Genomic DNA, 27,591 nt, shown 5'->3' on the forward strand with positions numbered 1-27,591 from the left:
TGAAGGAATTCTGCTGTGATGAGATTCCATTTTAAATTTTCTAACTTTTCTGATCATTGCTTGGGAATATTGTGTCAGTTAATATAGTAGTGCGCCAATCAGCACTGCAAAATAATGAGAGCTCCACTTATTGGGGGCTTATTTATCAATGTGCGAGCGGACATGATACAAAGTACCGCATCATGTGCGCTGCACATCGATAAATGCCGACAGTATACGCTGTCAGTATTTATCATTGCTCCAGCAGTTCTTGTGAACTGCTGGTGCAATGCCAGCCCCTGCAGATTCGCAGCCTCAGAGCAGGCGGACAAGTTATGGAGCAGCGGTCCAGCTAAGCTCGTGCGAAAACAGGGGCATCAAGCTCTATACGGAGCTTGATAAATATGCCCCATGGTCTCTTTTCCAACTACTCCTATTCAGATACAAATATTTATATTTGTATACAAACATTCAGTTAAAATATCTTCTGTAGTTTAATTTAAACTGTCAAAGCAGATGAGAGCAAATAAAAAATCTGCTCAATAAAAAATAAATAACAGATTACTCTATTTGTCTAATACTTCAGATTAATTTGTTGCCATCGGAAGCTCATATTTTATGTCATGTTGAATAAATATTGACAAGTAATGTCATATTGCGTTTTGTCACTAGGTGGCACAATTGTCTCCATTTAGCCAACATTACAATTGCTCAATAATTAGTTGGTACTCATGCGTCTTAATTGTTAGATTATATACTGTTAGGAATTATTTGTGTGTTCCCTTTTAGGGCACTTAAAGTTACAATAATATGAAAAATCACTCTTGAAGGTATGAAAAGGCTGCTTACAAAAGGTGCTTACATATGTAATCTAGAAACTGCGACATAAATCTTATCTCCATTAGATTTGGAAGTACTTTACAAAGGTAACAATCTGACAGTTCCAGAATTATGTGAATTCAACGTGATAATAACTTTCCAAATAGTCTTTGGTACCATATCAACTGATACTGTGACTCTTTTAGCCTACATCAAAACGTTTCAAACATTATAAACCATTATTCCTTTTTGTGTGTTAAATAAAAGCTTCATTGCCTAAACAACTGAATTTCTTTATTGTAAATATAAATATATATATATATATATATATATATATATATATATATATATATATTGTACAAAACCCTTTATCCAAACTGCTTGGGGCCGGAAAAGGTTTGGTTTTCAGAAAAGTTTGAAATTTGGAATATTTGTATATTTCCATCTGTAAAATTGGAAAGATTTATACCTCCCAACTGTCCTGATTTGTGCGGGACAATAAAAAATTTAGAGGTCTGCCCTGCTGAGACAGCCTTCAGCACCCCATTGCCCCCCACTTCTAGAGCACAGCAAAAAATTTTAAATGATTATTTTTTTGGGATAGTGAGATTAGCAGCTAGTTCCCATCCAGCTAAATAACCTCCACCATAGTTGATGAACTGTTGCTATTAAATTATAAAGCAGCTGATCAGCAGAATACAATGTTGCTTCCGATGATCCACTATCATTTGATCGCAGCTGTGACTGCTGACATCACAGGTCCTTTAGCTGGATGTGATATGGCTATTGCTATCTCTACTCTAATATGGTGGTTTCAGCAAAGGGGGTCAATTTTGTAATTGATCTGTTTATATAGCACTGGTGATTGGGTTATGTGTGTGAGTTAGGCAAAAAAGAGGCAAAAAAGAAACTCTGTGTTGTTAAATGTCTGTATATAGGTTACTGAGAAGGGACTGTCTTGGTACAAGGCAGATGGAAGTACAACATAATATTATATACAGAGTTTGTATGTATATGTGTTTATAAATGTGTATGTGTATATAAATATGTGTATGAGTGTGTATGTATGTGTGTATCAGTGTGTATGTATGTATGAGTATGTATAATATGTGTGTGTGCGTGTAAATATGTGTGCATTAATTTGTATGTATGTATGTTTATGTGTGCATGAGTGTATATGTATGTATAAGTTTGTGTGTAAATATGTGTATGCATGTGTATGTATGTTTGTATGAATGTGTGTTTGTAAATGTCTGTGTATTTATATATGTGTGTGTGTATTAATGTGTAAATGTGTGTGTATGAGTATGTGTGTGTATAAATGTGTGTGTGTGAATATGTATGTGTGTGTATGAGTGCTTATGTGTGTATATAAATATGTTTGTATGAGTGTTTATATATGTATGTGTGTGTAATATGTGTGTATGAGTGCTTATGTGTGTATATAAATATGTGTGTATGTGTGTGTAATATGTGTGTACGAGTGCTTATGTGTGTATATAAATATGTGTATATGAGAGTGTATAATATGTGTGTATGAGTGCGTATGTGTGTTTATAAATAGTGTGTATGAGTGTGTATATATGTATGTGTGTGTAATATGTGTGTATGAGTGCTTATGTGTTTATGAGTGCTTATGTGTGTATATAAATGTGTGTATGAGTGCTTATGTGTGTATATAAATATGTGTGTATGAGTGCCTATGTGTGTATATAAATATGTGTGTATGAGTGCTTATGTGTGTATTTAAATATGTGTGTATGAGTGCTTATGTGTGTATATAAATGTGTGTATATATGTGTGTAATATGTGTTTATGAGTGCTTATGTGTGTATATAAATGTGTGTATGAGTGTGTATGTATGTATGTTTGTGTAAATATGTATGTGTGTATGAGTGCTTATGTGTGTATATAAATATGTGTGTATAATATGTGTTTGAGTGCTTATGTGTGTATATAAATATGTGTGTATGTGTGTGTATGTATGTGTGTGTGTGTGTGTGTGTATATATGTATGTGTGTATGAGTGCAAGTGGCGTATTTAGGTTTTGTGCTGCCCTAGGCAGTCAAAATTCTGCTGCCCCTTCCACCCCTCCCACCCCCATGGTTTTAGGCCTTTTGGCAATTATATTTTTTGTCAAGCTGTGACACAAGTTTTTTTTTTTTTTATGACAAGTAAATGGGTTTTTTTTTAATTCAACTTTTTTAGCTATTACTCTTTTACATTGGAAAGAACATTATTTGGAGAGATGAGTAACCGGGAAAAGTAAATATTTCATGACATGAAACTGCATAGGGTGGTAAACTAGTAAGAGGTTAAAAGCCTGAAAGGCCTGGGCAGTTTTTTAAAAAAATAAGGAAAATGCACTGTATGTTTTAAAAAGTATACTGCATTAAAAATATTCCTAATATTCAAGATCTCCTATTTCCCTGATATATAAAACCTAAAGTAACAAGGCCAAATTATACTCCCATATAGAAATAAAAAAATAATAATATTGCAAGCATTATATATATATATATATATATATATATATATATATATATATATATATATAGATAAATATTATGAAGTGATGACCAACAGCTTTGTGCCTGGCTGGCACCCGGCACATAGCCTTGCCTGTGGGGCAGAGTAGGGGTGGTGTAGGAAGCAGGTACCTTTGACCTTTGTTGTGTGGGTAGTCAGCGCTGGCTGAGGAACAGTCCAGGGTGCAGCTTACTTCAATCCCTTAATAGAAATCCGTCTCGGTATTCGATTGTCCTTTGGTAGCACCTAATGAGTGGGGTAGGGAAGAGCACAGAAGCGCAGCTGACCTGTTTGGTGTGCTCCCTGATAACACCTCCCCATCCTTCTAGCGTGGTGCTTCTAGATAAGTGCTCTGAATAATGACCCGTTGCAGGTCCTGCTTGAGGGAGAGAGCAGACTTCCACTCGAGGGCGCATTTGAATATAGCGTTAGTTGCGCTGAGTTACAGTACACTGACTACACTGCAAACTCCAAACTACTGTGTGTTCCACTGTTGCCTCCTGGGTAGGAACTGCAGTAGAAGTTCCTACATTGAGGGAGGGAATTAGAGTTAGGAGGACTCGCAACATGTAGTGCTCAGAAGGGATGGGGTACTAATAAAAGGGACACACACTTGATGTGAGTGCCGCTGTGCCTACCAACAACCCTGACCCATGGTTTGCCCCCTACTCTGCTGCTCCCCACAGATAGGGTTGCCACCTCAGCCATGTTTTCCTGGACACTTATGAGTTACACATGCTGCAGGGTGTGCAGGGAGGAACATGTATTATGTTTCTGGACAGCACTATTCATATTCCTCCCTGCACACCCTGCAGCATGTGTAACTTATAAGTGTTCTGTATTTTAAGGGACAGGTGGCAACCCTACCCACAGAGCCTGCAGAAAGTGCCGCCCCCTCCAATCTGTCGCCCTAGGCCTGTGCCTTGTTGGCCTAGGCCATAATATGCCCCTGATGAGTGCTTATGTGTGTATAATATGTGTGTATGAGTGCTTATGTGTATATAAATATGTGTGTATGAGTGTGTCTATATGTGTGTGTATGAGTGCTTATGTGTGTATATAAATGTGTGTATGAGTGTGTATGTATGTGTGTGTAAATATGTATGAGTGCTTAGGTGTGTGTATATAAATATGCGTGTATGAGTGCTTATGTGTGTGTGCAAATATGTGTGTATGAGTGCTTATGTGTGTGTGTAAATATGTGTGTATGAGTGCTTATGTGTGTATATAAATGTGTGTATGAGTGCGTATGTGTATATATAAATATGTGTGTATGAGTGCTTATGTGTGTATATAAATGTGTGTATGAGTGCTTATGTGTGTATATAAATATGTGTGTATGAGTGCTTATGTGTGTATATAAATGTGTGTATGAGTGCTTATGTGTGTATATAAATGTGTATATGAGTGCTTATGTGTGTATATAAATATGCGTGTATGAGTGCTTATGTGTGTGTGTGTAAATATGTGTGTATGAGTGTGTATATATGTATGTGTGTAAATATGTGTGTATGAGTGTGTATATAAATATGTGTGTATGAGTGCTTATGTGTGTATATAAATATGTGTGTATGAGTGCTTATGTGTGTATATAAATGTGTGTATGAGTGCTTATGTGTGTATATAAATGTGTATATGAGTGCTTATGTGTGTATAAAAATATGTGTGTATGAGTGCTTATGTGTGTGTGTAAATATGTGTGTATGTGTGTATGTATCTATGAGTGCTTATGTGTGTATATAAATATGTGTGTATGAGTGCTTATGTGTGTATGAGTGTGTATGTATGTATGAGTGCTTATGTGTGTATATAAATATGTGTGTATGAGTGCTTATGTGTGTGTGCAAATATGTGTGTATGAGTGCTTATGTGTGTGTGCAAATATGTGTGTATGAGTGCTTATGTGTGTGTGTAAATATGTGTGTATGAGTGCTTGTGTGTATATAAATATGTGTGTATGAGTGCTTATGTGTGTATATAAATATGTGTGTATGAGTGCTTATGTGTGTATATAAATATGCGTGTATGAGTGATTATGTGTGTGTGTAAATATGCGTGTATGAGTGCTTATGTGTGTATTTAAATATGTGTATGAGTGCTTATGTGTGTGTGTAAATATGTGTGTATGTATGTATGAGTGCTTATGTGTGTATATAAATATGTGTGTATGAGTGTGTATATATGTATGTGTGTAAATATGTGTGTATGAGTGTGTATATAAATATGTGTGTATGAGTGTGTATATAAATATGTGTGTATGAGTGCTTATGTGTGTGTCTATAAATATGTGTGTATCAGTGCTTATGTGTGTATATAAATATGTGTGTATGAGTGCTTATGTGTGTATATAAATATGTGTGTATGAGTGCTTATGTGTGTGTGTGTGTAAATATGTGTGTATGAGTGTGTATATAAATATGTGTGTATGAGTGTGTATATAAATATGTGTGTATGAGTGCTTATGTGTGTGTGTGTGTGTGTGTGTGTGTGTGTGTGTGTGTGTGTAAATATGTGTGTATGAGTGTGTATATAAATATGTGTGTATGAGTGTGTATATAAATATGTGTGTATGAGTGCTTATGTGTGTATATAAATATGTGTGTATGAGTGCTTATGTGTGTGTCTATAAATATGTGTGTATCAGTGCTTATGTGTGTGTATATAAATATGTGTGTATCAGTGCTTATGTGTGTATATAAATATGTGTGTATGAGTGCTTATGTGTGTATATAAATATGAGTGTATGAGTGCTTATGTGTGTATATAAATATGTGTGTATGAGTGCTTATGTGTGTATATAAATATGTGTGTATGAGTGCTTATGTGTGTATATAAATATGAGTGTATGAGTGCTTATGTGTGTATATAAATATGAGTGTATGAGTGCTTATGTGTGAATATAAATATGAGTGTATGAGTGCTTATGTGTGTATATAAATATGTGTGTATCAGTGCTTATGTGTGTATATAAATATGTGTGTATGAGTGCTTATGTGTGTATATAAATATGTGTGTATATAAATGTGTGTATATAAATATGCGTGTATGAGTGCTTATGTGTGTATATAAATATGTGTGTATATAAATGTGTGTATATAAATATGCGTGTATGAGTGCTTATGTGTGTATCAGTGCTTATGTGTGTATATAAATATGTGTGTATATAAATGTGTGTATATAAATATGCATGTATGAGTGCTTATGTGTGTGTGTATGAGTATGTGTTTATGTGTGCGTATAAGTGTGTGTGTGTGTTAATATATGTGTGTGTCCTCAAATCGGATATATTGTATATTACTCGTGAGGTACGGCAGCGGAGCTCTGTTAAAGGGATATCTAACCCAGCCTTTTTCTTTCATGATTTTAATAGAGCATGCAGCTTTACTTATATTATTAATTTTTCTTTTTTCTCTTGGTATCTTTAGTTGAAAAACAGGGACATAAGGTAGGAGGCTGTTCATTTCTAGAGCACAATATGATAGCAGCTTTGTGAGAATGTTATCCATTTGCAAGAGCACCAAATGCCACTCTACTTCCTGCCATGTAGTGCTCCAGACACATACCTAAGTATCTCTTCAACAAAGAATATCATGAGAAGCTGCAAATTTGATAATACAAGTAAATTGGAAACTTTAAAAAAAAAAAATGTATGGTCTATCTGAATCACACAAAAAAATGTTGTGGTCTTTCTATCCCTTTAACAGGGAGAAAAGTGTCCCTCTTTGGCTATTTCAAATGTTGAGAGTTATGCAGTTTGGAGAGGGGATTGCCTTAAGCGTAAACAACAATATCTTATGTCATTTAGGCAATACCTACATGTTACAACACAGGCAACTTAACAGGTGTTTTATATCATTTGTATTACTTTTGTATACATAGTACCATCAGAAAGATATCACAGCACTGTATAGCAGTCATCTGAAATTAATATAGACTGGCATTTGCATTTGCAGAGAAGGTTGTGACTTACTGGCTGTGAAAAAGGGTAATTTAAAAAATATATATATTGTTAGAAAATATTAATTATTCCATAATTCCAGATCTGGGGATTCGTGGCTGTCTATGTATATATACTGTATATTTGAAATTGAAACAAATGGGCCTTATTAAAACCCACATTATACTTCATATTCCCATGTTTGTAAATTTAAAATTACCTTCGTTTGAATTAGTTAGGATAACAGAGTTACAAATATAACAAAATAGGAAAATCTGTGTACAATTTTAAAGCAAACTATCCAGTTTTTTTGTTGGGGCTTTCACTTATCTTTATGGAGGTAAAACATATTAATGTAAAAATAAACATGATGGATAACGGATTTAATATTACTGATGACCGTTTCATCATGACAATCTTTTTACCTATGACCTCCTGTTCGTAATCCGGATGTTAGTCAGTCCAGGCATCTCACAACGATCTTGTGAATATAAACCACCACCAATGCAACGCTGGAGAAGTTATAGGGAGACTTCCACCGCCAGTAAAAGTGTACAATTAAAATCACTTTAATAAAAGCAATATAAAAATGTTGTACAATCACAACGTGTTTCTCGATATCAAAACTTTTTCATCAGGTGAATTATACAATAGTGCCAGGACCAAACTTAAATACCTTGGTGTCGGCGTACTCCCATGTGCATGCACAATATTTGCTTGAATGCCTTTGTTGCTACGCATCCGTCTTGCTACTCAATGTATATTTATTATAATTTGTGTTTTTTAACATTTTAATTATTCCGTTCCTGCTTTTTTTCCATTGTAGGACCACATCATCAGCTGGGGTTTTATTGATCCGACAGCATTACGGGTGTTAACATTACACGTTAACATGACATCAGATATATATATACACTGTGTGCAGAATTATTAGGCAAATGAGTATTTTGACCACATCATCCTCTTTATGCATGTTGTCTTACTCCAAGCTGTATAGGCTTGAAAGCCTACTACCAATTAAGCATATTAGGTGATGTGCATCTCTGTAATGAGAAGGGGTGTGGTCTAATGACATCAACACCCTATATCAGGTGTGCATAATTATTAGGCAACTTCCTTTGGCAAAATGGGTCAAAAGAAGGACTTGACAGGCTCAGAAAAGTCAAAAATAGTGAGATATCTTGCAGAGGGATGCAGCACTCTTAAAATTGCAAAGCTTCTGAAGCGTGATCATCGAACAATCAAGCGTTTCATTCAAAATAGTCAAGAGGGTCGCAAGAAGCGTGTGGAAAAACCAAGGCGCAAGATAACTGCCCATGAACTGAGAAAAGTCAAGCGTGCAGCTGCCAAGATGCCACTTGCCACCAGTTTGGCCATATTTCAGAGCTGCAACATCACTGGAGTGCCCAAAAGCACAAGGTGTGCAATACTCAGAGACATGGCCAAGGTAAGAAAGGCTGAAAGACGACCACCACTGAACAAGACACACAAGCTGAAACGTCAAGACTGGGCCAAGAAATATCTCAAGACTGATTTTTCTAAGGTTTTATGGACTGATGAAATGAGAGTGAGTCTTGATGGGCCAGATGGATGGGTCCGTGGCTGGATTGGTAAAGGGCAGAGAGCTCCAGTCCAACTCAGACGCCAGCAAGGTGGAGGTGGAGTACTGGTTTGGGCTGGTATCATCAAAGATGAGCTTGTGGGGCCTTTTCGGGTTGAGGATGGAGTCAAGCTCAACTCCCAGTCCTACTGCCAGTTTCTGGAAGACACCTTCTTCAAGCAGTGGTACAGGAAGAAGTCTGCATCCTTCAAGAAAAACATGATTTTCATGCAGGACAATGCTCCATCACACGCGTCCAAGTACTCCACAGCATGGCTGGCAAGAAAGGGTATAAAAGAAGAAAATCTAATGACATGGCCTCCTTGTTCACCTGATCTGAACCCCATTGAGAACCTGTGGTCCATCACCAAATGTGAGATTTACAAGGAGGGAAAGCAGTACACCTCTCTGAACAGTGTCTGGGAGGCTGTGGTTGCTGCTGCACGCAATGTTGATGGTGAACAGATCAAAACACTGACAGAATCCATGGATGGCAGGCTTTTGAGTGTCCTTGCAAAGAAAGGTGGCTATATTGGTCACTGATTTGTTTTTGTTTTGTTTTTGAATGTCAGAAATGTATATTTGTGAATGTTGAGATGTTATATTGGTTTCACTGGTAAAAATAAATAATTGAAATGGGTATATATTTGTTTTTTGTTAAGTTGCCTAATAATTATGCACAGTAATAGTCACCTGCACACACAGATATCCCCCTAAAATAGCTATAACTAAAAACAAACTTAAAACTACTTCCAAAACTATTCAGCTTTGATATTAATGAGTTTTTTGGGTTCATTGAGAACATGGTTGTTGTTCAATAATAAAATTAATCCTCAAAAATACAACTTGCCTAATAATTCTGCACTCCCTGTATATGTACACAGTTATCATCATGTGTCCCAACGTATATGTTGGATTGTATTATTAGCGTGATCCACACTGATTTGACTATACAGAGGGCGTGTACATATGCCATTATGACATCATGGACGGTTGTTGCGCATGCAGATTTTTTCAATTTATTTGGTGGGCAAAATGTAACCCTTTTATCTAATATATAAATGTGTGAGTCTGATATTTCATGTAATTATAGGTTTATTCAGTGGTGTAGACTTTAGTCGATTGATTCAGACTCAAGTTTCATCAATTACTCGACTTGCAATAAATGACTTGACTCTGGACTTATTTTTAGTGACCAACTTGCATCTTGTGGAAAAAATAGCTATTCTAAAATGCAGTCTTGATAATTTTGATTAACAGCACAGTTTTGTTTATATAAAGCCTTTTTTACCTAACTTTGTACATGTCTTCTTGATTAAAACTCCCACATTTGGTATAGTATAGGAAGCAGTAAAAAGCTGAGATGGGGTCCATGAAACAAGTATATAGTGATTAAAACATTTTATTATATATATAATTGTATTTAATAACAATAAACATTAGAATAATTAACCAAGGGTTAATTAGAACAAAGCAAAAATAAGAACCTGAGCCGTTTCATAGTTGAAGTTGTTAAAGACTTCAACTACGAAAGGGCTCAGGTTCTTATTCATGCAATTTTAACCAATTAGGAGAGCCTACTTAATAGGAACCTTATGGGTAAACATATGGTGCTTAATACTCCCATTCTTTGATTCAAACCTCCCCACACACACACACACACACACACACACACTCACTACCACAACCTCCTTTTCTTCTGTTAAAGTTGGCTCCCAGACATGAGACTCAACTTGAGACTTGAAGGTAGAGACTAGAGACTTCTACTTGAGACTTGGAGTAAAAGACTTGCATTGTGATCGGGAAGGTTACAGATTTCATTAATTTCAGTCTGATGAAGATATTGTCTTGATACTATACATTCACTTTTATGGTGAATACATTTAGCCATCACTTCAAAAAAAGGTTTTTGATGAAGCATTGTCGCTTACCACACATAATAGTCACAGCCATAAGAAAGTAAAAGCTGTAGCTATCACCTGGCTGCTGCCACAATACTTGAGCCAATTAACTTTTTCGTGGCTTGAGTGTGATTCCTGGTCTACAGCTATTGATGTGTTGTGGCCAATCTTCAACTCTTAAACTTACATTAAATATTTTCCCCATATATTTGCCAATGATGTCCTGCACTTGCATTTATTTCCCAAAAACTTTGCAAAGCATATTTTAAAGAGACATCACATAGAACAATACATCATGAACACAAAATGAGAAGATATTAGAGTCTGACACTTGCATCTCTAGCTATAGCATTATAACTTTGGAACAAAATTTGGTTCAGGAATATTTTTCCTCTACTACTACTGAAACTATTTCTGCAGAATATGCTAGACATGTTTCTTTTGAATGTTATTTACATACTAGTGATGACTCTTTTTGCCAGTATGTGTTTTATGAGTAATTGGCTACAATTTTATTTTTATTCCTTCATATATTATGAAAGAAATCTACTAGCATGTCTTGAGAAAACCTCTTGGAATATAAACAACCACAGAAAGGAAACCAGGAACCATTAGTGGTCAACTGCAACCCTTAACTTGAAGTTCTGTGTTAAATATCAAGAGCTTGAAACATACACTTGAAAGACTGGAAAAAGTTGTCACAAACTTCACAAAGGCCTCTTACCTTGAATTAAATGATGGTGAGGATTTTCCATATCAATCATGAAATCTTTTTTCCTGTCAAAGAGATTTGAATCTTGCAGAAAATTGAGAAGAAAAACTCAACTTATAAGAAATGAATATGTAACTGTACAAAGAAATCTTAAAATGGAATTGGCACTTCACATACCAGTGAAGAGAAATGATTTTTATATATATAAAAACAAAAGTATTATATATACAGTATATTCTTTCATCATATGTCCATTTTTGTCCATTACTTTTCTATTAAGTCTAGCTAAGATTGTTTTTGAAACTCAGTAAATGATGGGAAAATATAAGATTAACAAAACATAGCACAATGTTTCACAAAAAAAGTTTCCATTTACAGTATACAAGGAAATCTTTTTTCAGATTTAAAGTTGTCCAATTTTTCTGGTATAGATGCTTCACTTTTTGGCATTGTATTTTTCTATGTGGCACCATCATTTTCTACTCTAAAACAAGTTTAGTGGAATTGCTGTTGCATCAAGATTTCCCTGATTTTCTATCCCTTTAAGGCCCAAATCCTGTCCATCTCAACTCCCAAACAAAGTGCCTCACTTTTTAAATTGTTTTTACAATATATTTTAAAAAAAACCTACTTGGTATTAACTCATTTATCCAAAGCTTTTCAAATGAATTCGCAAGCACAGCCTCCAAACATTAAGAAGGGGTCAACTCAACAGACACACTAACTGGAAAACACATTTAAATTATTTTTGTAAGCACTTAGAATAAACCATAAATAAGTCACTTACATCCCTATATGTTAATAATCTTGATGCTTTATATGCAGAGAGCTAGTGTAACCTCAAATCGTGTATGCTCTTTCTCAGGGTTCTGTCAAAACAGATCCTCTAAAAACTTGGCCAAGATTCTTACTTCATATCTCTAAAGTTCCAAATTCTATAAAGCTCTCTTGTCTTGTCAGTACTGCGAGATTCCTCAAAGAATTTTAGAAAGGCGGATTTGAGCTTCAGAGCTGTTTTATCTTCTACAGTATATCAGGGTCTGGATGTGAGGGAGAGACGTGAAAATTACAATATAGTAATCAAAACCCTCTCCAAAGATTTAGTGTGATTTCTCTCCATGCCGGCGAGTTTTGATAATCAGCCCTCATACAAGGAGTGGTACAAAGCAACAGTTTAGAAATTTCTTCTGTAGCATGCATTAATTACTTTTGGCTAGATTACGAGTACTTTGCGCTCTGGATCGCGCGTTAACTCTGATCGACTTTAGCATTTTGCGTGCACTGGGTAGTTCTTTCAAAAAAATATTTAAAAACAGAAAGCTTTTTCTATTAGCTGATTTGAATTTGGAAATGTAAATCAGTTAATAGGAATGGAAGTGCACCCCTATATAAGGGGGAATCTTGCATTCAAGCTTCAATGTGTGGCGGTGACCGCATGAAAAAGGTGGATCGGGTGGAAGATAAGAAGAAGCAGCATCGGATGGAGGATAGAAGATAGAATTTTTTAGAATAGGGGTTTTTTTAGATTTTTTTGGGGGGGGAAGCAAAGGAGCTCATTTACATTAGGGCACTGCCCTACTGAATACGCTTATCAGGGCAATTTTATAGTAGAATGCCCTACAAATAGCCCTTCTAAGAGCTATTGCTATAGTAACATTTAGTGTTAGAATAGAGTTTTTTTATTTTTGGGTAATATATAACTGTAGGTTTTTTATTTTTGGTAATGTTTTTTTATTTTCTGTAATGTTAGTTTTTTTCTGTAATGGTAGTTTTTTTGGTAATTTAGTGGATGTTAGGTTAGGGGTGTTGGGAGTTTTAACTAGTTAAGAGGGGTGGTTAGTGGGTACTTTGTGATAGGGGTGTGGCAGTTTAGGGGTTAATAGTGTATCGGGTACTTTGCAATGTGGGGGTGTGGGGGTTTAGGAGTAATAGGGTAGCGAAGTACTTTGCAATGTGGGGATGTTGCGGTTTAGGGCTTAATAGTGTAGTGGGGTACTTTGTTGTGGGCTATGTGTTGGTTTAGGGGTTATTAGAATAATGGGCTTATTACAATGCAGGGTAGTGCACGAGTAAGGTTGTTATTTTCTTTTCGCTTTTAGTTCTCAATTGAAGCTTAAAAATCAGACGTTGAGCAAAAGTATATGCCCGAGAGGGAGCGCTAGATAGTGGTCCACTCGTATTCTAGTTCTAAATGAGTTTTGCTACATTTACATTTGAGCTTTCTATGGCCTAGATTTGGAGTTTGGCGTTAGCCGTGAAAACCAGCGTTAGAGGCTCCTAACGCTGGTTTTAGGCTAACTCCGGTATTTGGAGTCATTAAAAAAAGGGTCTAACACTCACTTTCCAGCCGCGACTTTTCCATACCGCAGATCCCCTTACGTCAATTGCGTATCCTATCTTTTCAATGGGATCTTCCTAACTCCGGTATTTAGAGTCGTGTCTGAAGTGAGCGTTAGAAATCTAACGACAAAACTCCAGCCGCAGAAAAAAGTCAGTAGTTAAGAGCTTTCTGGGCTAACACCGGTTCATAAAGCTCTTAACTACTGTACTCTAAAGTACACTAACACCCATAAACTACCTATGTACCCCTAATCCGAGGTCCCCACACATCGCCGCCACTCGATTTATTTTTTTTAACCCCTAATCTGCCGACCACAAAGCGCCGCCAGCTAAGTTATCCCTATGTAGCCCTAATCTGCTGCCCCTAACACCGCCAACCCCTGTATTATATTTATTAACCCCTAACCTGCCCCCCACAACGTCGCCGCCAGCTACCTACAATAATTAACCCCTAATCTGCCGACCGCAAAGCGCCGCCACCTACATTATAGCTATGTACCCCTAATCTGCTGCCCCTAACACCGCCGACCCCTATATTATATTTATTAACCCCTAATCTGCCGCCCTCAACGTCGCCTCCACCTGCCTACACTTATTAACCCCTAATCTGCCGAGCGGACCGCACCGCTATTATAATAATGTTATTAACCCCTAATCCGCCTCACTAACCCTATAATAAATAGTGTTAACCCCTAATCTGCCCTCCCTAACATCGCCGACACCTAACTTCAATTATTAACCCCTAATCTGCCGACCGGAGCTCACCGCTATTCTAATAAATGTATTAACCCCTAAAGCTAAGTCTAACCCTAACACTAACACCCCCCTAAGTTAAATATAATTTTAATCTAACGAAATTAATTAACTCTTATTAAATAAATTATTCCTATTTAAAGCTAAATACTTACCTGTAAAATAAATTAATTGGATCAGCCAATCGGATTGATCTTGATTCTGATTGGCTGATTCCATCAGCCAATCAGAATATTCCTACCTTAATTCCGATTGGCTGATAGAATCCTATCAGCCAATCGGAATTCGAGGGACGCCATCTTGGATGACGTCCCTTAAAGGAACCGTCATTCTTCAGTTGGACGTCGCCGGATGAAGATGGGTCCGCGTCGGAGGTCTTCAGGATGGAGCCGGTCCTCATCGGATGAAGATAGAAGATGCCGCTTGGAAGATGATGGTTGCCGGTCCGGATCTACTCTTCTTCCCAGATAGGATGAAGACATTGGAGCCTCTTCTGGACCTCTTCAGCCACCGGATGATGGATGTCTAGCCCCCGCTTGGGTTGGATGAAGATTTTGGAGCCAGGACAGATCGGTGATACCTGGTAAGGTGAAGACAAGGTAGGATGATCTTCAGGGGCTTAGTGTTAGGTTTATTTAAGGGGGGTTTGGGTTAGATTAGGGGTATGTGGGTGGTGGGTTGTAATGTTGGGGGGGTATTGTATGTTTTTTTTTACAGGCAAAAGAGCTGAACTTCTTGGGGCATGCCCCGCAAAGGGCCCTGTTCAGGGCTGGTAAGGTAAAAGAGCTTTGAACTTTAGTAATTTAGAATAGGGTAGGACATTTTTTATTTTAGGGGTCTTTGTTATTTTATTAGGGGGCTTAGAGTAGGTGTAATTAGTTTAAAATTGTTGTAATATTTTTCTAATGTTTGTAAATATTTTTTTATTTTTTGTAACTTAGATCTTTTTTATTTTTTGTACTTTAGTTAGTTTATTTCATTGTAGTTATTTGTACATATTGTATTTAATTAATTTATTGATAGTGTAGTGTTAGGTTTAATTGTAGGTAATTGTAGGTATTTTATTTAATTAATTTAATGATAGTATAGTGTTAGGTTTAATTGTAACTTAGGTTAGGATTTATTTTACAGGTAATTTTGTTATTATTTTAACTAGGTAACTATTAAATAGTTCTTAACTATTTAATAGCTATTGTACCTGGTTAAAATAATTACAAAGTTGCCTGTAAAATAAATATTAATCCTAAAATAGCTACAATGTAATTATAATTTATATTGTAGCTATATTAGGATTTATTTTACAGGTAAGTATTTAGCTTTAAATAGGAATAATTTATTTAATAAGAGTTAATTAATTTCGTTAGATTAAAATTATATTTAATTTAGGGGGGTGTTAGTGTTAGGGTTAGACTTAGCTTTAGGGGTTAATACATTTATTAGAATAGTGGTGAGCTCCGGTCGGCAGATTAGGGGTTAATAATTGAAGTTAGGTGTCGGCGATGTTAGGGAGGGCAGATTAGGGGTTAATACTATTTATTATAGGGTTAGTGAGGCGGATTAGGGGTTAATAACTTTATTATAATAGCGGTGCGGTCCGCTAGGCAGCTTAGGGGTTAATAAGTGTAGGCAGGTGGAGGCGACGTTGTGGGGAGCAGATTAGGGGTTAATAAATATAATATAGGGGTCGGCGGTGTTAGGGGCAGCAGATTAGGGGTACATAGGGATAATGTAAGTAGCGGCGGTTTACGGAGCGGCAGATTAGGGGTTAATAATAATATGCAGGGGTCAGCGATAGCGGGGGCGACAGATTAGAGGTTAATAAGTGTAAGGTTAGGGGTGTTTAGACTCGGGGTACATGTTAGAGTGTTAGGTGCAGACGTAGGAAGTGTTTCCCCATAGCAAACAATGGGGCTGCGTTAGGAGCTGAACGCGGCTTTTTTGCAGGTGTTCAGCTCAAACAGCCCCATTGTTTTCTATGGGGGAATCGTGCACGAGCACGTTTTTGAGGCTGGCCGCTTGCGTAAGCAACTCTGGTATCGAGAGTTGAAGCTGCGTTAAATATGCTCTACGCTCCTTTTTTGGAGTCTAACGCAGCCTTTATGTGGACTCTCAATACCAGAGTTATTTTTATGGTGCGGCCAGAAAAAAGCCGGCGTTAGGTTTTCGGGTCGTTACCGACAAAACTCCAAATCTAGCCGTATGTTTCAAGTTTAGACTTCAGGTTTTGTAATATAAAATTAAACTTTGTAGTTTCTGTCTTGTATTTTACTGCATTTAGACTTTGCATATAGTAATATATTTAAAATGTGATGTGTGTTAATATCTTATCATCACATTTTATATATTTCTTTAAATATCTATTACAAATTGCATTGCACATTAAACCTCTGAGTTTCAGAGAGTGAACAGTTACATAGAAAAATTCATATTCACCGGTGTATCAAAAATAATTTTGCTCTAAATAAAGAAAAATATCTTCATGAAAAAGTAATTTCTGTACATATTCTTGGACTATTCTTTTTAAGTCGCCACATACGCACAATGCTCTAAAAAGATCTATCTTTGCTACAAGGTCTCTAAAGGCAAAAGTTTTGCTGATAGCTGTTTATATCCCTAAGGGGTGTAACCTACATTTCTGTATTTTTAGGGGAGACACATATATTCAGCATAATGCTTATTAAAATAAGCATTTCAAACGTGTATTTAATGTATGAGGTAAAAATTGTAATGGAATTATGCATGAAAAATCACATTAATAGTATCTACCAAACTTTCTATTTAGAGCCCACAGCAAATGTGAATTTACATTATGCTGTAAAACTCTTTTTTAATGCATGGTTAATGGATATGTTCATGGTAATGCATATGTTTTAAATCATAACCAAGATGACAAAACTGAAATTGTTCCTTATATGGGCTGAACAGGGTCTTTTTCTTGACGTGCATTAGTTATTTTTACCATTTTCATCTGAATTCTCTAAGCATGTTACACCTACAGATCTTGCTGTTTTAACTTGCTAAATGTAAGCTGCTGAGTTTGTTTCATAATTTTAAACTGATTGAAAGAAAAATAGATATTTTCGAAACGAGAAACAAGTACACAGAAAACAGTGTGATATAATTTGTATTCCTTTAAAATAAATGTTGTTATCAGTGCCAATTGTTCTCTGTGATTCTGTATTCTAAAGAGCGTAATTACTTACGGAAGTCATCACTCAACTCCAAAATTCCATGTTTAGCCCTTTTTCTTAGAGAATTCTGTGAGGGATGTGATGAGTGGGTCTACGTGAGGTTTCTTGCCATGCTGGCAAAGTTTAGAGAATTGGTCCTATGAAATACAATTTGGCATCTGAGAACAAATTAGTATCAGGTAAATGGGAAAGTGAAGTTGCCACACCTTAAAAGGGACATGATATAGTATAGGCTTTAGAGAAGTACAAGGTTAATATAGTTTAAATCAATGAGAAAGTAAAATGCCAAATAAATAAATATTTGGTACAGTATGTTCAAATTATTTTTGTTTGTTTCTTTAAGCCATACCAAAGCATGAAACTGAATTTTTGGTATTAATATTTCACAAGTCATATGTTCACATTTCCAGAAATAAAGCAAAATGTACTAAATGCAAATAACCACATGTTTAGCCTAAAACAGTTTAATATTCATTCTTACTGCAATATCACTCTACCAGGAAGTGATTTCTATCCAACTTAAATATCTAAATGCCGGATATATCCTACTATTTATGAGCCTTAAAAATCCGGAAAACTATTTAAACCTGTGTAAATAAAAATCAAGAATGAATGCCATAGATAGTACAATAATTATAAACAAAGTAGACAGAACTATTCTGTGGTTAGGCATGGAGATGAAAAAAGAATGAAGTGTGTAATGTATTGAAATGGTTTGAATTCTTAGAGTACATGATTGCAATATTTTGTTCATTAAACACAAGACAAGGAAATATGAGAACTGAACAAATAAATAATATTAGCTATTTAATTGTAAACTACTAAAACAACATAATGTTTACTAATTTGTGATATAAATATGTGCATTGAAAATTAAGAAATGAAAATTATATTTTATTAAATATTTTCCAGGAAATGGTAGGTAATGTGGAATTTATGACTAATGGCAGAATTGCATTCTCATAAAGGAACAGCACACTAACTGCCTGTTGATGTAAATTTGCAGATAGATCCCATCTATTTTTTCATAAAGTTCAGTTGCATTTGTTCCTATGTATGTTGGGTAGACAGCTAATTAGAGGATTTGGGTGTCAGTTTTATTAAGGGGGCTAAAAAATTTAAAACTATTTCTATTAATGCACAAAAAAGATTCATGCTCTTATAAATTGCAAACTACCTCCTTGCAATACCTAGGTGTTGAGTTAACAGTCCATTCAAAACAATTTGAAAAAAAAGTAGCAGGCACTACTCGGGGTGTTAAATAAATAAAAGAAAAAATCTTTATTCAGCTTCCAATTATAAAAAACTGGAAAGACTTAAAAACTAGACATAAGGCAGACTAACAGACAATGAGGGACAGACAGTCTGACGTGTTTCTCACCCTCTAGTGGTGCTTAATCATAGGCTAAAGTGTTAAGGAGCAGGTATTCCTTATATACAGGTAAGTTAACCCTTCCCACACCGAAAAAATATTTAAGACATAAGTAATACTTATACATTACAGCAGGGTTATACCTTGAATAAATATAAGATACATATCAACAACAGAATTGTAGTGATGGACAAAGCCTTTTACCTTCAAGAAGCTCATAGACAGCTCTCTGATTCCACAGTCTATCGTAAACTACCAAGTAATCCTACTTTGGCTTTTATAAGGGATATGACAACGCTAATTGATGATGGTATTACACTTGGCATCTTTACTACTTGTCAGTATATGGCCGTGTTATAATACAATACATTTAATAATTATTCTTTAAAACAAACCCCCAATAAAATGCATATACAAAACAATAAAATTAATGTAAATTCCTAAGTTCTTTATATTAGTTAAAATTTATAGACACGTTGAATTATATTTATAGAAAACCAGAGATTAATCAAATTATACATGTTTAAGCTGTTATAATATGCTATACAAAGATCATACAATTACCTTATTCATAATAATCTCCCAAATCAGAGTTGCATTTAAGTATCACAATGAGATACCAGAATATTCTGTTATTAAATGGATTACCCACTTACTATGCTTAATTAATAACTACCAGGGATATAATCACAATAACCAGTTTATGTACAGTTCTGAAAGAATTCACTATAATAACTTATAAATCTGGAGTATAAAACCCTGTCTAATAAATACATTATTTAGCAATAGTGACTAGTTAAGACTACACAGGATTATGAATGCAACCTAAAATACAAAATGCTCTTTTAAATCTATTAACTGCAGTTTGATTGTAGCAATAATGAATGTATTTGCTTTAAAATATTAAATCATAGAATTAATACATTACCAACATGAGCCAATTTGATATTCCAATCTTTTTCAAGTATGTTCAGATCACCTCATTTGAAGAAAAAGTTATTGCATAGATCAAGAAGTTTAGTCTCAGCTTTTTGCTTAGAGTGATTGTATCCCAAGTATGGCAGCCAGTTATCAATCACCAGTTTCAACAGACCAAAGACCCCCTTTCCTTGCATTCAGCTTTTCTTATATCTAATCATTGGTGATCTGTTTTTGGTTATGCCCCACGGAGCTTGTCCCTCTCATTGGTTATTTGGGAGAGGCCTCCCTAATTGGCTCTATTTGAGTTCCAATAGTTAATTTATTTGGCTGTCATACCAGTTCCAATCCCCTAGGGGGCAACAGATGACCAGCAATATAGTCTTACCATTCATTTTTGCTACATTCCAAATATCTCCTTATATTGTTATTATTTAAACTGCCATAACTTTTTGCATTAATACATTTCTCTTGGCAGCATCTATATTTCATTTAGCATAACAGAAAATGTATAATTTGACACCAAACACCAGTATTTTATCAATTTCTATGTTAAAATAGAAAATATCCACATATATCTGTGTTTATGACTACTATTCATGGGACATCTTGTCTGAAAAACAAAGAAACAGATATTATTTTGAAATTAGTCTAACACGTATACATTTATTATATAGATACTTATTTAGAGATCTCATCTCCATATCAGTTCTTCCTGTAATTTTCACTAGATTTCTGGAAAACAGAGAAAAATGTGTTTATCTTGAAATCAATGGGTCAGTACTTGTATATACCAATTTAGTTATTATTCAATACAGCAATTATTTATTTAATATAGTATGTCCCAGATCAATACATATATACATGTGTTATTTGAGTATTTTAAATAGATTTGAAAATTATAGACAAATCAGTTATATGACTTTTTAGGTATACATTCTGCTATTTAATCTAAGTTTTTACCAGTCTGGAAAGTGGGATATTTTGTGTATTGTAACACAGCAGGGACAATTTAGCACTTAGGTGAAGACAGCTGGATCCCCTGATGTTTGTAGATTTAACCATTCCCACAGACGGACCGTCTATAACTTCACAGGGGGCCTGTGAGTTCATTACTCATCTTGGACAGGAAGCCCATATATGGGCATACACTTCTGAGGCTCCATCATGCTAATATTACTTTGAAGTAATTTGTTTTTCTTTGAAATGGCTGCCTGAGCTGATTAGGTCAAATGTCTCCATTCCTTTGTTCTCATTTGGATGTATTGTAAACAGGAAGAAGGGGGGTGTCTCACCCAGCCAAGACCATCTCATACTACATTGGATTTTTAGCTACAAAATGAAATATCAAATATCTATGATATATCTGTAGCTTATTTAACCCCTTAATGACAACTGACGTACCAGGTACGTCATGCATTAACAAGTAGTTAATGACAATGGACGTACCTGTTACGTCAGTTGTCTAAGAGAGTGCTGGAAGCGATCGCAATCGCTTCCAGCAGCTCTCAGGGTATTGCAGTGATGCCTCCATATGGAGGCATCCTGCAATACCTTTTTAGAAGACTCCGATGGTGCCGGTTCGTTGGTGGGTGGGAGCGCAACAGGGAGGCGGGTGGGCGGCCCATCGCTACCCGGCATCCGGTTCCTAGAAGTGCAATGTGCACGCCGGGTGCCGGGAGTGTGCGGGGGGCGCGCGTGCGCGTGGGCGTGCGAGCGTGCACGCGCATTAGCTGGCCACTGACACCAATGAGGAGGGAAGGGGGGGGAAAAGATTTTTTTTTTTAAATAATATAAAAGGATCTGGGGGGGGAGGGGGGGAGGGGTATTGTGGGGGGCTGCTACACTACAGAAAACCTAAAAAAAAGAAAAAGAGGAAAAAATACTTTTGTTTTTGGGCAAATTGGGTACTGGCAGACAGCTGCCAGTACCCAAGATGGCCGCAATTAGATAGGGGAGAGGGTTAGAGAGCTGGGAGGGGATCATGGAGGTTGGGGCTAAGGCAGGAGTCCATCACAGCTAAAATATTTTATTTTTTTTATTAAAAAAAAAAAAAAAACTCCTTTTATTTAGTACTGGCAGACTTTCTGCCAGTACTTAAGATGGCGGGGGCATTTGTGGGGGAGGGAAGAGAGCTGTTTGGGAGTGATCAGGGGGTGGTATGTGTCAGGTGGGAGGCTGATCTCTACCCTAAAGCTAAAATTAACCCTGCAAGCTCCCTACAACCTACCTAATTAACCCCTTCACTGCTGGGCATAATTTACGTGTGGTGCGCAGCAGCATTTAGCGGCCTTCTAATTACCAAAAAGCAATGCCAAAGCCATATAAGTCTGCTATTTCTGAACAAAGGGGATCCCAAAGAAGCTTTTACAACAATTTGTGCCATAATAGCACAAGCTGTTTGTAAATAATTTCAGTGAGAAACCTAAAATTGTGAAAAATGTAAAGTTTTTTTTTTATTTGCTCGCATTTGGCGGTGAAATGGTGGCATAAAATATACCAAAATGTTCCTAGATCAATACTTTGGGTTGTCTTCTAACAAAAAATATATACATGTCAAGGGATATTCAGGTATTCCTGACAGATATCAGGGTTCCAATGTAACTAGCGCTAATTTTGAAGAAAAGTGGTTTGGAAATAGCGAAGTGCTACTTGTATTTATGGCCCTATAACTTGCAAAAAAAGCTAAGAACATGTAAACATTGGGTATTTCTAAACTCAGGACAAAATTTAGAAACTATTTAGCATGGGTGTTTTTTGGTGATTGTAGATGTGTAACAGATTTTTGGGGGTCAAAGTTAGAAAAAGTGTGTTTTTTTCCATTTTTTCCTCATATTTTATTATTTTTTTTGTAGTAAATTATAAGACATGATGAAAATAATGGTATCTTTAGAAATTCCATTTAATGGCGAGAAAAACGGTATATAATATGTGTGAGTACAGTAAATGAGTAAGAGGAAAATTACAGCTAAACACAAACACTGCAGAAATGTAAAAATAGCCATTGTCATTAAGGGTAAGAAAATTGAAAAATGGTCCGGTCATTAAGGGGTTAATGTTACTTATAGGTACCCTGACATACTAAAGATTGTGAATCTTTAATTCCTGACTAACCAATAACACCTATATTCCATCATGTCCCCAAGATCCACAAAGACAGGACCTGTCCACCTGGTAGACCTATAGTGGCGGGTATGGGTTCATTATTCGAACCACTTGGGGAATGGATGGATTCAGTTCTCCAACCCATAGCTACAATGCAATTCAGCTACTTAAAGGATACCTTACATCTGTTTGCTATTTTAGACACTATCAGGTGGCAGGAAGATTTTTGTTGGATAACAGCAGACATCACATTGCTCTATACAAGTATACCTCAACATCTCAGCATTTAAGCCTTCGATTACTTTTTAGATAAATATTGCAATCTGGAAGATCCAGTTAGATTATATATAGGAGATGTTCTGCAGTTCCTGCTGTCACATAATTTTTTCTCATTTGACGAAGAGTTCTATCTGCAAATCCGGGGAACAGCCATGGGGGCAAAATTTGCCCCGGCGTTTGCAAACATCTTTGTTGCCTGGTGGGAGCTAATGTACGTTTACTTCCCCATTAACCCATGGCAGGATCAGATAGTACTCTTCGTCAGATATATAGATGACCTGCTTTTAGTGGTACGTAGCCATAATGATCCAAACTTTTTGCATGAACTGTTACTTTATTTCAGTACCAATGAACTAGTTTTAAGTTTCACAGGTGAAATAAATAAAAGGGAAATTAATTTTTTGGATCTTACACTATACACCGTTGATAATCATATTATGACTAAGACTTATAGAAAGCCAACAGCTGGTAACACCATCTTACATGCCAGCTCCCAACATCCAGGCCATCTAATTAAGGCTATACCTAGAGGTCAGTTTATCAGACTTCGCAGAAATACTAAATCAGATAGTGTATTTGGTGCACAGTCATTAAAACTTAAAGATAGGCTTATCAAGAGAGGATATGATCCGGTGTTGCTAGAAAAATGTAGGACATCGGTTAACCATTTAAATTGTAGACTTGAAAGGAAAAACTACAAGAATGTAGATAACTTTGATGACGTGAAAATTTGTATTTACCACAGAGTACACTCAACAGTTTACTAGTGTAGTGAAGATACTTAAAAAAACATCTACATTTGTTGACTGGTGATTCTGTTTTGAAACCATTTATCAACAAGTGTAAATTTGTTTCTAGGAACCAAAAACTTTAGCAAGATCATTATCTCCTAGTGTGGTAAAGTTTAAGTATAACTCAAGTAATATATGTTGGTTGTCTAAAAAGGGCAGCTACAAATGTAGAAGCAGGAACTGCACTACTTGTACCAACATAAAAATTAGGAATAGTTTCATATACACTTATGATAATAATGTACTGTATATCCTATAGATTTTTATGCAAACTGTAAAACCACATTCGTGGTGTATTTACTTACCTGTAATTTATGCAAAAGCCAATACGTTGGTAAAACGTCACGTATGGTTAGAACCAGGTTTAGTGAACACACCAGGGATGTGAAAAATTATTTTGTAGATTCTGCAGTCGCTAATCATTTTAATTATCATCACTTCAACCATATAGCTGACATGTCAATACAAATTATAGATAGAGCAACTCTCCCCCCAAGGGGTGGAAATAAACAGAAAATCTTAGATAAAAAAGAACTGTACTGAATCCTAAAATTAAATACTAGAGTTCCAATAGGTATGAATAAGGAATGTGACATAAGTTATTTTATTGATAACTAATTTCATTTGTACACTTACTGTAATATATTGCCTCTTATATTTTCCCATATTTTCCCATATTTTTTGAAAACCAGTTTTTTTTAATAAACTGTGACATATCAATACCTGTATTAGAAGAGGGAGTTTCCACTATAAAAATGTATTCTGTTGTTGATGTGTATTTCATATTTATTCAAGGTATAACCCAGCTGTAATGTATAAGTATTACTTATGTCTTAAATATTTTTCGGTGTGGGAAGGGTTAACGTACCTGTATATAAGGAATGCCTGTTCCTTAACACTTTAGCCTATGATTAAGTACCACTAGAGGGCGCGAAACACGTCAGGCTGTCTGTCCCTCATTGTCTCTTAGTCTGCCTTATGTCTAGTGTTTAAGTGTTTCTAGTTTTTTTAGAATTGGAAGCTGAATAAAGATTTTTTCTTTTATTTAACGCCCCGAGTAGTGCCTGCTACTTTTTTTCATTTTGGTATGCACATTTGGGGTTGATCTCCCTGGCTATGGCACTCCAGTACAGCTTGCCTCCTATTGGATGACTCTTTCACGTTTCTTCTGGTTCCGGATTAGTGCAGCTGCATGCTGTGGCTTTTTCCTCCATTCACAACAATTGTTTGATCTGAATTAGCAAAAGTTGATTGTTGATATCCAAACCACTTTAAGGGCTCCATGTACGAAGCACGCCTGTTAGTACATGGAACCCTAAAAGCTTGGTCTTCTAGAAACCTTACATGGTGGAAGAAAATTCAGGCCATCAAAATGACCATTCTGCCCAAAATCATCTTTATAATGCAAGCAATTCCTATTTTTTTCTTCTTATTTTGACCCTCTGGTACAATATGCACAGCAATAGTTTGTTAAATTGAGGAATACATTACTATCCTCCAGGATATTTCTTCCCAAAAAAAATTCTTAGTTCACATAAAGGAAACAAAAAATCATAATTGGTTTAAATACTCATTTATAGCTGGTATGACTGCATGCTCTTGCTTAGTTCTTTTGTGACTTTTCTGATTCCTCATTTCCTATGATGACAGAACAAGCGTTTGTATAGGATAGAGAAAGTTATCATTGATAATAAACTATTTTTATATAATATTGAAAGAGTAGATCCCTGAAAACAGATAGGATATTTGTTCCTAGTCATCCTCATAAAACCTAGCTTGAAATTCTTGGAATCTGATGATTACATCCCGTGGTGGTAGCCCTTCCTTAGGTGTAGGCCTTGTGTGCAATCAAAGTGGTGGTAGATGAGCTTTTGAGAAATGCAAAAGGCTCTTGCAAGTAAGAATTTAGATTAGCTGATGAGACACTCTCTGGGATTCCTTGTAGTCTAAGGTTTTGCCTTCTACTTCTATTTTCAATATCTTGCAACTTATCTTGTACTTGGGAGAAAACGTTGTCTTGTGCAGTCACATGTTGTTACAAAGTGGCAATTTTCCACCTGGTGTGATTCTGATTCTTCTTCTAGATATGCCACTCTGTCTCCATTTTCATGGACTTCTTTACGAAGTTTCGATATTTCTTCTTTAATACATAACTTCACTTGAGTGATCAAATTATAAAAGTCTTGTTTAGAGGGTATGGACTATTAGAGACTTTTAGAGACCTGTATTGTATCCATCATGGGGTTATCTTTAGTGTTTGAAGAAGTAGACAGATGTGTTTCTTCACTGAACTCAATAAAGTTTGTATTTTTTACTTTATTCTAACCGAGCAGTGCCTGCTATTTTTGCTTTACTTGTTATCTCCTGGCCTGATCCGCTATTTGGTATGGCACTCCGGGTATATGGGTAGCAGCAGTTTTCTTATTTTTCTGCATGACCTGTAGTCTTTGACCGTGTACCGGTACTCACCATTTTTCTAATAGATGTGTTTCTTTTGTTTGAGAATCTGTTAATGAGGGTACAGGATAAAACGGTATAAAGAAAATATTCACTGCAAAGATTTCTCTGTTTTATTTGACTTTTTTTTTGGCAACACCATTAAACTTTATGAGATTAAGCATCAAATAAATTCAGCAGGAGATATTCTAATATTTCATAGTTATATAACATCACACCTGAACACCAAGGTTTTATAATGAAGCAAATAGATTGTCCTTGCAGTAGACTGAGTAATTCATTTGTAGGTATAACAATTGCTACAGAGTTAAAGTCTTCATAAAAATAGCTGACATGCAGACATGATATAGATAGAGATCAATGGCCAAAGGCAAAGGCCAGAGAACTGTGACTCTGAGGAGATTAAAAGTCTGGTAATATGTAGAGAGATAGTCTATGCAGAAAGCCAAACATTTTACAAGTTCAATAATTGTTAAATAAATTATAGTTTTTCCAACATTTGACAAATAACCATTTTTTCATCTTCTTTAGCAAACTGCACAGGGCTGAAAATTCCTTTAGGCATTAAAGTAATTGTTGTCGTATGAAGAGCAATAAACATATATGGTCTCATAAGGTCTTGAGGATAAGTAGGATAGTCATATGTCTGTGTCTACATATCTACATATATTATGTAGAGTTGGTCTTTATTAAACTCAGGCCCCCTACACAACATCCAGACTCTGGATCTTTTTAGAGGGGTCCCTGGATGGGCAGTTATTAAATGTCTTGGCTGTGTACAGAAAAGATGCTGTTTTCAGGCAAAGCAGAAACCACACAGCCACCCTGTTCACTAGTAATTCTTGTAGATATGATAGAATTTCTTTAGATTTTATGATTCCGTTAATTAATAATTCCATACTACAAG

The sequence above is a fragment of the Bombina bombina genome, chromosome 4, assembly GCF_027579735.1.
Source record: "Bombina bombina isolate aBomBom1 chromosome 4, aBomBom1.pri, whole genome shotgun sequence".
Lineage (NCBI taxonomy): Eukaryota > Metazoa > Chordata > Amphibia > Anura > Bombinatoridae > Bombina > Bombina bombina.